This window comes from Hypomesus nipponensis, chromosome 17 (assembly GCF_054491055.1).
Source record: "Hypomesus nipponensis isolate SF chromosome 17, ASM5449105v1, whole genome shotgun sequence".
In the NCBI taxonomy this organism is placed as follows: domain Eukaryota; kingdom Metazoa; phylum Chordata; class Actinopteri; order Osmeriformes; family Osmeridae; genus Hypomesus; species Hypomesus nipponensis.
The window spans coordinates 20,740,001-20,753,617 of record NC_140377.1 but is presented as its reverse complement, the minus strand read 5'-3'; the positions used below and the strand labels follow the sequence as shown (position 1 = coordinate 20,753,617).

The 13,617-nt window shown below is 51.9% G+C and overlaps 1 protein-coding gene and 1 long non-coding RNA gene across 2 annotated transcripts in view; one reads left to right on the top strand and one right to left on the bottom strand.

Moving 5' to 3' along the window:
* Positions 1–13,617, bottom strand: part of ppp1r9ba (protein phosphatase 1, regulatory subunit 9Ba) — a 36,390-nt gene that overhangs the window by 14,816 nt on the left and 7,957 nt on the right. The window lies entirely within an intron of this gene.
* LOC146253982 (uncharacterized) lies at positions 5,438–8,480 on the top strand. Its single transcript, XR_014731868.1, has 3 exons — positions 5,438–5,806; positions 6,957–7,317; positions 7,527–8,480. It is a non-coding gene; the product is annotated as an uncharacterized LOC146253982 (long non-coding RNA).

The window sequence follows — 13,617 nt, the reverse complement described above, 5'->3', positions numbered from 1 at the left end:
TGTACAAACACAAACACACACACACACACACACATTAGGTCAGCCCTATAGGCCCGCAGACAGGGAGTGGAGCAGGGGGGGGGAGAGGAGGATTTGAAAGCCTGTCTATTTGGAAAGCCCGTCTATTTCAGAGTCTGTCTATCAATTATTATGCCTCTCCTCTTGTACTCCGTAACCCTGGCAACGAAGATGGGGGGGGGGGGGATGGTATCAGCTGAATGATAAGGCTGGTGGTGTGTGACATCCCTGAGAGACTACCCAGAAAAAGAGAGAGGGAGAGGAGACAGAGAGACGTCTCCCTAACCCGGCTGGCCAGGCATGGTAGAAAGAAAAGGGGGGAGGGAAAAGGAGGGAGAGAGAGGAAGGAGGAGAGAGGGGGGAGGAAGTAAGGAGGGAGAGAGAAAGGAGGAGAGAGAGAGGGAAAGGGAAGAAGAAAGAGAGAGGAAGAAGGATAGAGAGAGAGAGAGAGAGAGAGAGAGAGAGAGAGAGAGAGAGAGAGAGAGAGAGAGAGAGAGAGAGAGAGAGAGAGAGAGAGAGAGGGGCATTTTGAGGGCAGGTTGTTCTTACAGTAATCTTGATGCGTAGCTGCTTTCAGGATGCTGACATCTCAACTGCCTCAGTCTGACAGTAGCTGTGATCACACTTGAACACACTTGAACACACAAGCACATACACACAAGTAGCCTGAGCATTTCTATCTTCATGTGCCACTGCATCTGACAGCTGGAGGTAAAAAAAACACCTGTGTTGCCATAACGACCTCAGTGGAGGCCAGCTGTGTCAATGGGAACGGTAAAACCACGGTACCCCCCCACCAGCCTGCACCCCTGAAGGAGGGGCTGTGTTACCCCCTCACCAGCCTGCACCCCTGAAGGAGGGGCTGTGTTACCCCCTCACCAGCCTGCACCCCTGAAGGAGGGGCTGTGTTACCCCCTCACCAGCCTGCACCCCTGAAGGAGGGGCTGTGTTACCCCCTCACCAGCCTGCACCCCTGAAGGAGGGGGCTGTGTTACCCCCTCACCAGCCTGCACCCCTGAAGGAGGGGGCTGTGTTACCGGCAGGGAGAGACTCCGGTCCTTACTGGACCTGGAGATAACGGGGTGTTTGCTGCTAATATGGCTCCAGGAAGTCGCTATCTCTACCCAGCTCCCACCAGCCCTGGAGGGACCAGATGGACATCTGACCCAGTTGACCTCGGCAGGACCCTGTCAGTCATGGGCAGGGACTGACTGGACGACGCGGTGGACAGCAGCAGATCTGGGAGCTGTTTGGTCACGCGCGGGCGACGGCGGATGCACCGCTGAGTGAGGAACAGTAGCTGGGCGGAGGGAGCGTTGCTCAACGCACAGGAAACACAACACGACAACAGGAAGCGGTGGATAACCATCGAGATCTCCGCCCTGGCTCTTACAGGCATGCGTGTGTGCGAATGTGTGAGTGTGTCTCTATATATATATATATGTGAGTATGAGTATGCATATGTTTGTGTGGCTGTATGTATTCTTTTACCTAGATACTGTGTGCGTGTGTGTTTGTGCAGGAGCGAGCACACTAGCGCAAATGAGCAACACACCAATCTGGCGCGGCGAAACCCAAGCGCACACGGCTCCTAACCACTTCCTGTGCATGAGCCCAGACACGCCGCCTCTTCTACAGCCTGAAGGGGCCTCCAGCAGAGACAGAGACAGCCAATCAGAAGGTGGGTTCCGTCGAGCTGTCCAATGGGATCTTTCCTCCGTTCATCGAAGGGATTCTATGAGACTGCATCGGACGGTGATTGACAGCAAGAGGAATATACAGCCTGGAAAACATTTCGATTTTTTTTCTTTCTTTCATTTAAAAAAAAGGTTTTGAGTGAGGAACAGGAGGGTAAGGTCAAAGTGGCCACTGAAAATTCTCCCCTTCTGATCCTCGCTCAAAATTGTCCTTCTCAACTTTTTTTTTAAGGAAAGAAAAAGGTGCAGTGGTCTCTCCGTTTCTTTCAGAGCTGTTTGTCGTTCCCAGATCTTGGTTTGTTTTCTGTCCAGTCTATATGGTACGACAGAGTCTCTGGTGGTGCTGTTTCTCTCCAGCCTCCTTCACCCATCTCAGCAGAGGGAGCAATAAGCCGTCACTAACCGTGCCACTTTAGGATCTGTTTAGCAGCAGCAGAGTAGACGGCAGGCTAACTGGAGCCCCAGAGAGATGGCCCATTAGAGGCAAAGATACCATATAGAGAGCTATAGGCTATACATCTCCACCCAGGGTCTCTCTGTTTCTGCGTCTTTCCGGAGGTTTCCGTGTGTTTCTGGGGACAGCTGGTCGGCTGTTAGCTTCCATGCTGTGAAGCCAGTGTGCTCGGGCACACTGCATCTGCTGGATATGCTATCATGTATGGGAGACTTGGCCTAAATACAGTTAATGGTTTCCTTTGTGTCTTTTGAGTGTGTGTGTGTGCTTTTTGTTTGCTAAAACAGGATGCTACACGCATACACGCTACGCACGCACACACGCACACACACACACACTGTCCTTAAGCACATCGTCATGGTATAGCGTGTATTATACTACAGAGAGGGAGTTGGCAACTGGACCACGACGGCATGAATGAGCTGCTTTCCCACAATCCTCTCCTCCCCGCTGTGTACTGCCAGCTCCTCCAGGCTCACTAGGAAGGAGGAGGGATGGTCCCCCCTCTTTCTATGAATGGAGGAGAGAAGGAGGGAGGAGGGAAGGAGGAGGAGAGGAGGAGGATGGGGGAGAGGAGGGGAGAAGAGGAGGATGGGGGAGAGGAGGAGAGGAGGAGAGGAGGATTGAGAGAGGAGGAGGGGAGAGGAGGAGTAGAGGAGGAGTAGAGGAGGAGGAGAGGAGGATGAGAGGAGGAGGAGAGGAGGAGGAGTAGAGGAGAGGAGGATGAGAGGAGGAGGGGAGAAGAGGAGGAGTATGGGGGAGAGGAGGAGGATGGGGGAGAGGAGGAGAGGATGAAGAACAGAGGAGGAGGGGAGAGGAGGAGGATGAGAGGAGGAGGAGAGGAGGATGAGAGGAGGAGGAGAGGAGGAGGAGAGGAGGAGGAGAGGAGGAGGAGAGGAGGAGGAGAGGAGGAGGGCTGCAGGCTGTGTAGTTTAAATGCTCATGCTCGTTTACACTCCTTCACACCCAGTCCAGGACAGGTTCGGACTGTTGCCTGGGGCAACGTTTCAAAACCACGCAACGGCCTGTCAAGCAATGCCTTCACAACGTCAAGAGTAGCCCCCTTTTCAAACAGTCAAATCTGATTTAGGATCAAAGCATGGACCCACTTCATTGATCACATGGGACGCGGGGGCTTTTAGTGGTCACTAATCAATAAACCAATCACATCTCATTAAGCTGTGGTTATTGGCTGAGAGGCAGGAAGGAGGCTGGGGGGGGGGCGAGGTATAACCTCCTCATGTGATTAGTTTCCTATTCATATTGACAAGGAGGTGTCACCATGGCAACTCGCATTATGAATAATTATGGCATGGCAGTTCATAGTATAGTGTGGATTCAAGTATATCCTGTGTTGGTGGAGCCCTATAGATGCTATAGGGACACACACACACACACACACACACACACATACACATAATTGGGTGTGTTCCACAGTGCAGATTGAGAGTCATGCAGCACCATCTCTGGTGTGGTATCTGCAGGGGGACAGGATCAGCGCAGCAGGAGGGCTGCGAGGAAATGAAGAGGGATAGAACCCTCTGGTCTCTCCATCTCTGCTAACGGCCCTCCACTTTACGCAGAGCGAGGGAAGGAGATATATCAGAAAGGGAGAGATGGGAGGGAGGGGGGGGGTGGAAGGGGGGGGGGGTCAGGATGCGAGAGGATGAAGGATGAGAAGATAACAGAAGAGAGCGATGAAGAGGAAAAAAGAGAGAGGGGGGAAGAGAGGATAAGGAGAGAGAGAGAGAGGATGAGGAGAGAGAGAAGCAGAAAGACAGAGGGAGAGAGAGAGAGAGAGGATGAGGAGAGAGAGAGAGAGGCAGAAAGACAGAGGGAGAGAGAGAGAGAGAGAGGATGAGGAGAGAGAGAGAGAGGATGAGGAGAGAGAGTGAGAGTCAGAAAGACAGAGGGAGAGAGAGAGAGAAAAGGAGAGACAGAGAGGACAGGGAGAGCAGCGTCTGTGGTGTTTATTCTCTTCAGTGTGATAGATGCTGGTGCTCGGGCCAGGTCGCAGAGACGACCATCGATTGTACTAATAATAAACAGCCAGACGAGAGAACGCTCTCCACTTACGACGACAACAAATATCAAGTGTTTCCCTCACGGCCCTGTGATGCTCTGGACGCTGGTACTGGCCACGGCCCGGCCCTCTGGTGTGGAGCTCGTGGCGGTAGACGTCAACACGGGGCTGTAATGTGACCTGACAGGACCCCAGGTCATACAGCCAGGCCTGCTGCTTCACTCCACCCTGCTGAAGGCAGAGTCTGGCAACCAGCCCCTCTGACACCGAGAGAGAGAGAGACAGAATGGGCCTCCTCTCGTTCCTAATATATTTTTCATGCTTTATTGGACAGTTTCAAGTGAAGTGTGACAGGAAAGGCGGGGAGGGAGGGAGGGAGGGAGGGAGGGTGACTCTCAGCAAAGGGCCGAGTCCGGATTCAAACCCAGGCCGCTGCGATGACGCCTCAGCCTACGTGGTGTGCGCAAGCGGCGCACACTCTCTCCTCTCTTTCTGAGGAAGAGGAAAAAAACTGACGGGAGAGAGAGACAGAGAGAGCGAGAGACAGAGAGAGAGAGAGAGAGAGAGAGAGAGAGAGAGAGAGAGAGAGAGAGAGAGAGAGAGAGAGAGAGATGAGGAGAGAGAGAGGCAGAAAGACAGAGGGAGAGAGAGAGAGAGAGAGAGAGAGAGAGAGAGAGAGAGAGAGAGAGAGAGAGAGAGAGAGAGAGAGAGAGAGAGAAAGGAGCCCTCCAGTCCTTTCATTGGAGGAGTTTCTGAATACCGCAGTAACCCCTCCCTGCTCTCCTCCCTGCTCTCCTCCCCCTCCCCCTCCCCTTCCGTCCTCCTCCCCTCTCCTCCTCCCTCCTTTACTCCACGCTGACACACTGAGCTCTGCGGGCGTCACACGCACCCTCGGCGGGGAGGCCCCGGCCTCCGGAGCAGCTGGGCCAATCGCAGCAGCCTGACGGGAGCAGCTGCACCAATCCGAGCGCTGCACCACCAGAAAGCACGCTGGTTGTCGGAGCCTGTCCAATCAGCATGAAGAGAGGAGGGGAGGCGAGGGACACGCGCTCATGCTCACACAGACGTCTCTTTTCATTCAGCTCTCTGAAGTTAGCTCACGTCTCTCTCCAGCCTCTATCCTCGTCTTCAGAGGCCAGCCTCACTGTCCGCCCCAGGATCACTGTCCTCCCCAGCCTATTGTGTATTGTATCGTGTGTGTGTGTGTGTGTATGTTTGCGCTGGTAACACTGACTGCTTGCAAGTACGGTTGCGTGCATGTCCAGGGATCATGTGTGTCTCTCCGCTGTGTGTTCCTGTGTGTTTCTGTGTGTTTCTGTGTGTTTCTGTGTGTTTCTGTGTGTTTCTGTGTGTTCCTGTGTGTTCCTGTGTGTTCCTGTGTGTTTCTGTGTGTTTCTGTGTGTTTCTGTGTGTTCCTGTGTGTTTCTGTGTGTTCCTGTGTGTTCCTGTGTGTCAGCTGGAAAAGCCAGAGTGACCGAAGCTGGAGCCGACACGTGGGCCATTCTTTGGGTGCAGCGGAGCGTGGTGTATCCTGGGATACGTAGTGCAGCTGTAATGGCTGCTGTTACGGCCCTGTTGAGTGCGCTCAGTGGACTGGAGGGAAAGGAGGTCACAGTGAGTGACACCGCGCAGCCCCTTACACACACACACTCACACATAGACATACACACACACATACACACCGATGGATGAAGAGAAAGTGAGAGAGCAAGAGATAGAGTCTTGGCTTAGAAGATACTTCATACATGAATGAGGCAACAGTAAACAAAGCCTTCCTCAACAGACCACTGCCACCCTCTCTCTTCATTCTTCTGAGCGCACACACACACACACACGCGCGCGCGGTCAAACACACACACAGTCGAGCATTCCCTTTCGTTCTTTCTGAAGAACACAATCAGACACACAGGGAGAAACACAACTTAGACACAAAAAGGCACTGAGGCTATAAAAAGAGCTGATAAATAATGCATCAGGAATGAATGCCTCTGTAGTTGATAAGGAGACTCCCTCGGGCAGACACGACTGTCAGACTGGACACAATAACACTGGAAAGAGAGAGAGACAGAGAGAGAGAAACACAGAGCGACAGAGAGACAGACAGACAGAAAGAGAGAGAGACACAGAGCGACAGAGAGAGAGAGAGAGAGACAGACAGACAGAGAGAGAGAGAGAGAGAGAGAGAGAGAGAGAGAGAGAGAGGGGGGGGGGGAAGAGAGAAAGAGAGAAAAAGAGAAAAACAAAAGGAGTCGGATGTCAGCTTGCGGAGAGAAAACATACGTATGAACAGGGGAGAAATGAGAGAGAAAGAAGGGAGAATCACAGAAAGCAAGAGAAAGCAGACCGTAAAAGAGGGAAGGAGGAGAGGAGCGGGAAACACTGATGGCATTGTGCTCTCATCTTGTCTCTTTTTTCTCCTCTTCCCTCTTTCAGAGGCCTCCTGCCAGTGACTGTAAAGAGATGTAAACAAAAAGACAGAGCTGTCTCTCTCTCTCTCTCTGTCTCTGTCTCTCTCTCTCACACACTCTCTCGCTCCTCTCTCTATATCACACTCTCTCTCCCCTCTCTCTCTCTCTCTCTCTCTCACACTCTCTCCTCTCTCTATATCACACTCTCTCCCCTCTCTCTCTCTCTCTCTTTCTCTCTCCTCTCTCTATATCACACTCTCTTTCTCCTCTCTCTCTCTATCTCACAGCCTCTCTCTCCCCATCTAACACCCTCTCTCTCCCCTCTCTCTCCCTGACCTCTTTGTCTCTCCTCACAGCCGAGCTGCTGTGCTCCAGCCAGACTCTGACGCCGTCCTCACCCCCGTGGAGACGAGAGAGGACAGGGGGAACATTTTTCCCTTGCAGTGACATCACTTCCTCCCCCCGACCTCGCCACCCACTACAATGACCCGGACAGCAGAGAAGAAGAACAAGGAAGATGGCGCGGCTGGGGAAGGTCTGTCATGTGAGAGGCCGGGCTCGTTGTCAAAGTAATTAGCATACTGGGCATGGCAACAACAATAACCGTTGGTAGCCGTGGTGACTGTGGCGGTCAGCTGGGCCGGTCTCAGGGCTTGTCTCTTCTGAGGAGGGCTGCTTCGAGGTTTTCGTGACAGTCGGAGGCAGCAAAACAACAGGGTGCGGAAAAACACGCGCACGCTCACACACACGCACACGCACGGACATACACACACATACACACGCACATACACAGGCACACACACACACACACAAACACACACAAGGTTTTTGAAACATCCCTTTCTTCTTCGAGGACTCTCTAATTGCATCCACACTCCTCCACACCTCCCCTCCTTCTCTCTCTCTCTATCCCTCTCTGACAGCAGAAGCCGTTTAGCATCAGACAGCCGTCGTGGAACGCCGTCCTCTCCAACACCAGAGGCGGGGGCTGTGAGGGCGTTCAGTAACACTGAAACACACTCCCAACTGCTCACTGTTGTGTTTCCATCCGACACATTGTCCTGTAGTTCTGTCCTCCCTGACACTAGAAGCGCCCAGCTGGTTTGACCTACTCATAGCTTAGCCGTAAACTAGCTTTCCCCGGTGTGATTTTGAACATTTCAAAATACTGGGTGATAAAACCCATATATCTAAGAAAATCTAAGAAAGCACGGTCCTGGAATTTGATACGAGGGCGGAAATTCATTTCTTCTTCTTCTTCTCTTCACTGGGGTCAAATGACGCCCGCTAGGCACTTTACTGTTAGGATCCTCTGGGCTTCATGTCCACTGTTCTCTCAAGGAGTCAGATTGCTGAGTGGTGAGAGAGTCAGGCTAGTAATCTGAAGGTTGCTGGATCAATTCCCCACTGTGCCAAATGACATTGTGTCCTTGGGCAAGGCACTTCACCCTACTTGCCTCGGGGGGGAATGTCCCTGTACTTACTGTAAGTCGCTCTGGATAAGAGTATCTGCTAAATGACTCCATGTAATGTAAGGACAAACAGCCCAGAACGAGTCGGAGCCTGGGAAGCAGAGGTGTCCCCTCTCCTGGTCGGCCTGTCACTGGAGACAGGGCCTGATCAGGTGACCTGTGTATCAGCTGTCATACTGCCCAGCCCTGCAGAAGAATGACCTGAGATATCATCATCATACAGCTTCTATTACATTCTCTCTCTCTTTCCCTTCTCTCGCTCTCTCAGAATGAAAGAAATGAACGGTCTGACTGTCACCATCACCACGCTACGACCGTTGCTTCGACTACATAGTGCCAGTTTTCTGAGTGGGGTTGAATGATTTACTCAGAACACTGTGTAACCCAGTAACACCTTGTCACACATTCATTGTAACACAATAATTACATAAAGGTGTTTTATTGAACTATTCAATTTGATTCAATTTGTCATTGATTTATTTAATGAAAAGGAATGTAGTAACAAAATGAAGTCTTTTATTTAGGTTTCCCTTCTAACCCTCGTCGACCCTCCCGTAAACGACATGCACACTTTAAGACGCCAGATGAACTGGGACGGTCGAATAGCCTATGTACTCTAGTTTAAATGTTGTTTTGTTTTAGGTTGGGCCAAGAAATCTTTTCTAACAGTGTTCCTCTCCTGCAGGCTCTCAGAAGCCCTGTGTGTGCTGTGCTGTTTCTCAACATGGAAACTCTTTCCTAACACTTCCTCCCCACATGTCCTGCAGAGAAAGTGACTGCCTCTGCAAGGGACACACACACACACACATCCAGTCAAACACGCATCCAGTCGAACACACACTCACACACACACACACCCAGTCAAAGATCGGCTGTGCGTCATTCTACCACAGCAGGCTTGGCCTTCAGCTCCACTCCGCTTCCTGTCTGACCCTCGTCGACTCCAGTAAACAAGCGCCTCTCTTTACCAGACAGGGGATGAACCCTTTAGACTCCAGATTCGCTCGAAAAATTGGTACGCTAGTCACAAAGTCAAATATCTACTTGTTTTGTATGCATTGTAGACAATTCCTCTGCTGTTCTGCAGCTGTCCAGTCCTGTGCAAACTAGTTTTAAGTTGCTTCTGCATTTAGTTTCTCCCAAAGTTAGCGCTGAATCCATTATGAGTCTGGAAACGCTGTCTTCTATCCTCTTCCTCTCACTGCTCTCTCTGTCAGGGCTGGTCCTCACAAACTCTGGCTCATTCTACTTTCTGAGGAACGGGGGAACTTTTTTTCCAAACTGAAGAGTCAGCTGGAAGCCATAACACCTGCATTTGAAATTACCAGATCTCTACGCAGTGGTTGTGCTAGAATAGAGCAAACAGACAGCATTCGCAGTGACAGGCTCTGGATACGACAGCTTTAGGAGAAGCCGGGTGAAGGATTCCAGATTATTTCTGAGAGGGCTGAGAGTGACAAACTACTTCAGCTAAAAAAAACTCCAATCGTTTTCTTAAACGTCCAGGTTTTCTTTTAAATGAGAGATTTTTGAGAGGAAATGAGAGACTGTGTGTGGAGAGGTGTTGATATGGACGGAACGAGGAACTAGGAGCTTAAAGGGCAATTGCTGCGGCCATTCGCACAACCAACGTCGTCTAAAAAGAGGACGACCACACTCTGCATAGCAGGAAGAGAGCGATGGGGGGGGGGGGGGGGGATATGGATATGAAATCCTGTTTAAAAATAACAGGTTGTGTGGAGAAAAAGCAATTGTAAATATAATTTGATTCGGCCATGTGTGAGAGTGACAGTGATGCCATGAGGTCCCGTGGTGCCTCTGTGTGTGTCTGAGAGCAGAGAAACAGACAGCTGCAGGATTGAGTCATCACGCAGGAGAGACATGCACAAGGGTTTGAGAGAGACAGTGTGAGACAGGGGTCAAGAGAGAGCAAGCGAGGTAGAGAAATAGACAGAGAGAGAGAGCGACGTAGAGAAATAGACAGAGAGAGAGACAGAGAGAGACATAGAGACAGAGAGAGAGAGAGAGAAAAACAGCTACTGAATCAAAGAGAACAAAACAAGCATTGACAAAGCAGAGAGAGAGACAGAGAGAGAAAGAGAGAGAAAGAAAAAAGAAAGACAGACAGTTCCAGAGACGACCAAGGTTTGTCTCCCTTCTGCACACTGCATAAACACTACAGCCTGGGAGAGTGGGGTGGTGGGACACGGTCTCAAAGTGCTCCCATTTATTATGACCTGACCCAACGACGAACCAGGGAGTCACGCTACATGCTAACTAGCGGCATCCTTCATCTCCCGCACGGGCAGCAGACGCCTCTCTCCTCCGTTCGTCCAGCTACGACGAGAACCAGGCCCCAGCCTCTCTGAGGACCGCGGGTGACGCCCAGACACGCGAGCAGTGACAGCGAGTCTGGACAGGAGTGCCGGAGTCCCGCGGATCCGGGAGACACGTTTATCGCCCTTATCATCATCAGCCCCCGTCACGCCCGGCGGGAACCGTCTGAGGGGTGTGTTTGTTTCGGCGGATGGGGCAGCGCGGGTCGGGGCTTGCAAGAGGGAGGGTTTCCAGGGTCAGTCTTGAGCAGCGTGATAGGTCAGACAGACAGACAGCAGAGTCTGGAGGCACTACGGTATCTGTCTCCTTCGACGTCAGACACAACACGGAGACCCACACAGATACACACACACACACATATCTCTCACACATGCACACAGATACACATATCTCTCTCACACCTGTACACAGATGCACACAGACTCAGTCAAACAGGCACAGATACACACACACACACACACACACACACAGTACCAGTCTAGGAGCTCCCTTGCCTGTTAATGGACGTGGTCCAACTACTCTTGTACACATTTGTGTGCGTTGCTCTTATTGGATAGAGTTTGAACACTAATCTCGTCAGATATCTCACCACACGCTTGAGGGGCTGAAACCAAGGTTGACAACCGTCACGTAAGATACGGAATTGTCCCGCAAAATATGAATCGTCCCGCAAAATACAGAATCGTCCTGTGATTGGAAGACATTTTCCTTATTGAAACTGTACAGGACGCGCTTTGTTCCATATCTGTCAGAATTAATTCAGAGCAGAACTATGGAAGAGAAACGTGCTTTGTAAGAAACGTTCGTTATTTAGATTTCAGGGAAGTGGCCAACCCTATCTGGTAGGAAGACTAGGGATTGGCTAAGAGTTGAAACGCTGAACATGGAGTGTATTGTTGAAAAAGAAAATAAATAAATAAATGCTGTCGTCAGTTGGATATAAAGGTTCCTGTTCCAGCTGATATCAGATCTTGTAATGACAAAATAGAGGATCCAGCCCCCAATATACGGCCCGCCATGCCGCTTCTTACTGTGATGGATGCAACAGCAACTCTTCATCCTCTTCTCGCTCAGCCGGTCAGACAGACACGAGGACAGACCTACACTTCCCAGCCCGGGTGGCCCAGACTGAAACCAGTCGTGGTGTTCAGAGGTCTACGTTTCCCGGGCCTCCTGGACGCCAGGGTCCTCTGCAGCTCTCGTGCAGGGGGTTTTCCCCCCCCGCTGGTTTTTCGCAACGTAGCGTCACCTTGAGGAGCGGGCTACGTGCTAACAGGAAGCACATGCCCGTGCTCACCACCCCACCAATCATCCTGTTTATCTCTCCGACATACCCTCCATCCGCACACGAAGCTGTCGCTCTTGACGACTGTCATCAATCACGGCGGCGTGATGATAAGTGGATATTGAGCTGGTGGCCGTGCTATAACGGACTGTCTGGCCCTCTTCCGAATGTTTAACGCTGCATCTGTCAAGAGTTATAGGGTCGACTGGCTGACTGACTGGTTGTGTGTGTGTGTGTGACTGACTGTGTGTGTGTGTGATTGACTGTGACTGACTGTGTGTTTCCGTAATGGCCTACCAGCGCCCAGTAAGAGGACCTCCGACAGCTTTTGCAGCGGTGCGATTAAGAACACACTCACTCAGCTAGCTGTCACAGCCCGCTAATGTTCCTCGTTCCCGAGGCCAGCCCTCCTCCCATTGCTCACGTCCACGGCAGTCTTCTCGCTCCGTAAATCAGATGAGTTGTGGAGCTTCTGGAATCGCACGCTGATTTAATATCAACCAATCGCACACCGCAGCCTGTTGCTGGTGTTCATCAGATGCCGAGAACGATGAGGTGAGGGTTTCGGGTTTCATCGGACGGAGGGTTCAACCTCGGAGGGTTGACTGTAGATCAAGAGGCTACCTCCCCCCACCCATCCTCCCCCCACCCCCCCACCCGTGTTTGTGTGGGGCTTTGGATCAAATCTAAATCAACAAAGTGACTGTAATGTTTTCATTTGTGACCAAGAAGTTTGAGCTGCCGCAAGTGGAACCGGCGTCTCTGCAGTCGCCCAGAGGTCACTGTGAGGTGCGAGGCCGGGAGTGCGCAATTGCTTCATCACCGCCACGCCTCGCGACGGCAGCCGCGTCCAACCAGAGCCACCGAGCTCAGGGAGTCGGGGAGGGGGAGAAAAAAAAAAGAAAAACATCGACTCTCTCTGAGGGAGATGGCAGGCAGGAGGCAGACAATCCATCATGGCCGCCCAGGACCAGGAATAGCCCGCTTCTCAGCGTGCTCAGAGCAGGCCGAGGGCGGGAAGGAGGGCTCCCGCCGTGAGGGGGAAGGCAGGAGGCTTTTTTCTTTTCACGCTGTTCTGGTTTATAGAGAGGTTGAAGTCATGGAATACACTCATTTGTTCCAAAGCCTCCACACACACCCACACACACACACACACCCCTTCCCCCAAAAACCCTTCTCCGTCTCTCACCAGATTTGACGAGGTGTTATTTCAAAGGCATTCCGGAGAGACGGAACGAGGTTCGGAGGGATAACGAGGACAATTAGGTTCGTTAACGAGAGCTTGGGCTATCCCGTGTTAGCCTAGCGCACGAACACGCTGCATCGGAAGAGAGAGAGAGAGGCTCACTCTGTGGGGATAGCTCCACATGAAATACATCAGAGTCACGTACAAGCTGGCTCCATCACTGTCTGCCTGGGCGCTGGGCGCAGGGAAGAGCCGTCCTTTTCCCTGGAGGAAGGAGACCAGCAGGGTTGTCCTCCGCGGTGCCGCGAGGGTGCTCTCTTTCCCTGCCTTGTGTTCACTTCCTGGGTGCCCCGAGACGGATCGACCCCTCTAGCAGAAGCTCCCGTCTGCAGGAGACGACCACGCGCCGGAAAATTTACAAAATGTCCGCAGTCCCGGAGGGAAACGGTGACGACGACGAGGGCTTGTTTTTCAAAGCAGATGTACGCAGACTGACAGACACACACACAGATGGGGAGACAAAGTCAATTGATTCAGGGGTAAGCTGGGTGTGAAACACACACACACACACACACACACACACGCACACACGCACACACACACACACACACACACACGCACACACACACACGCACACACACACACGCACACACACGCACACACACACACACACGCACACACACACACACACACGCACACACAAAGGGCTCTTCCTGTTCAGGTTGGAAGAAAGAATG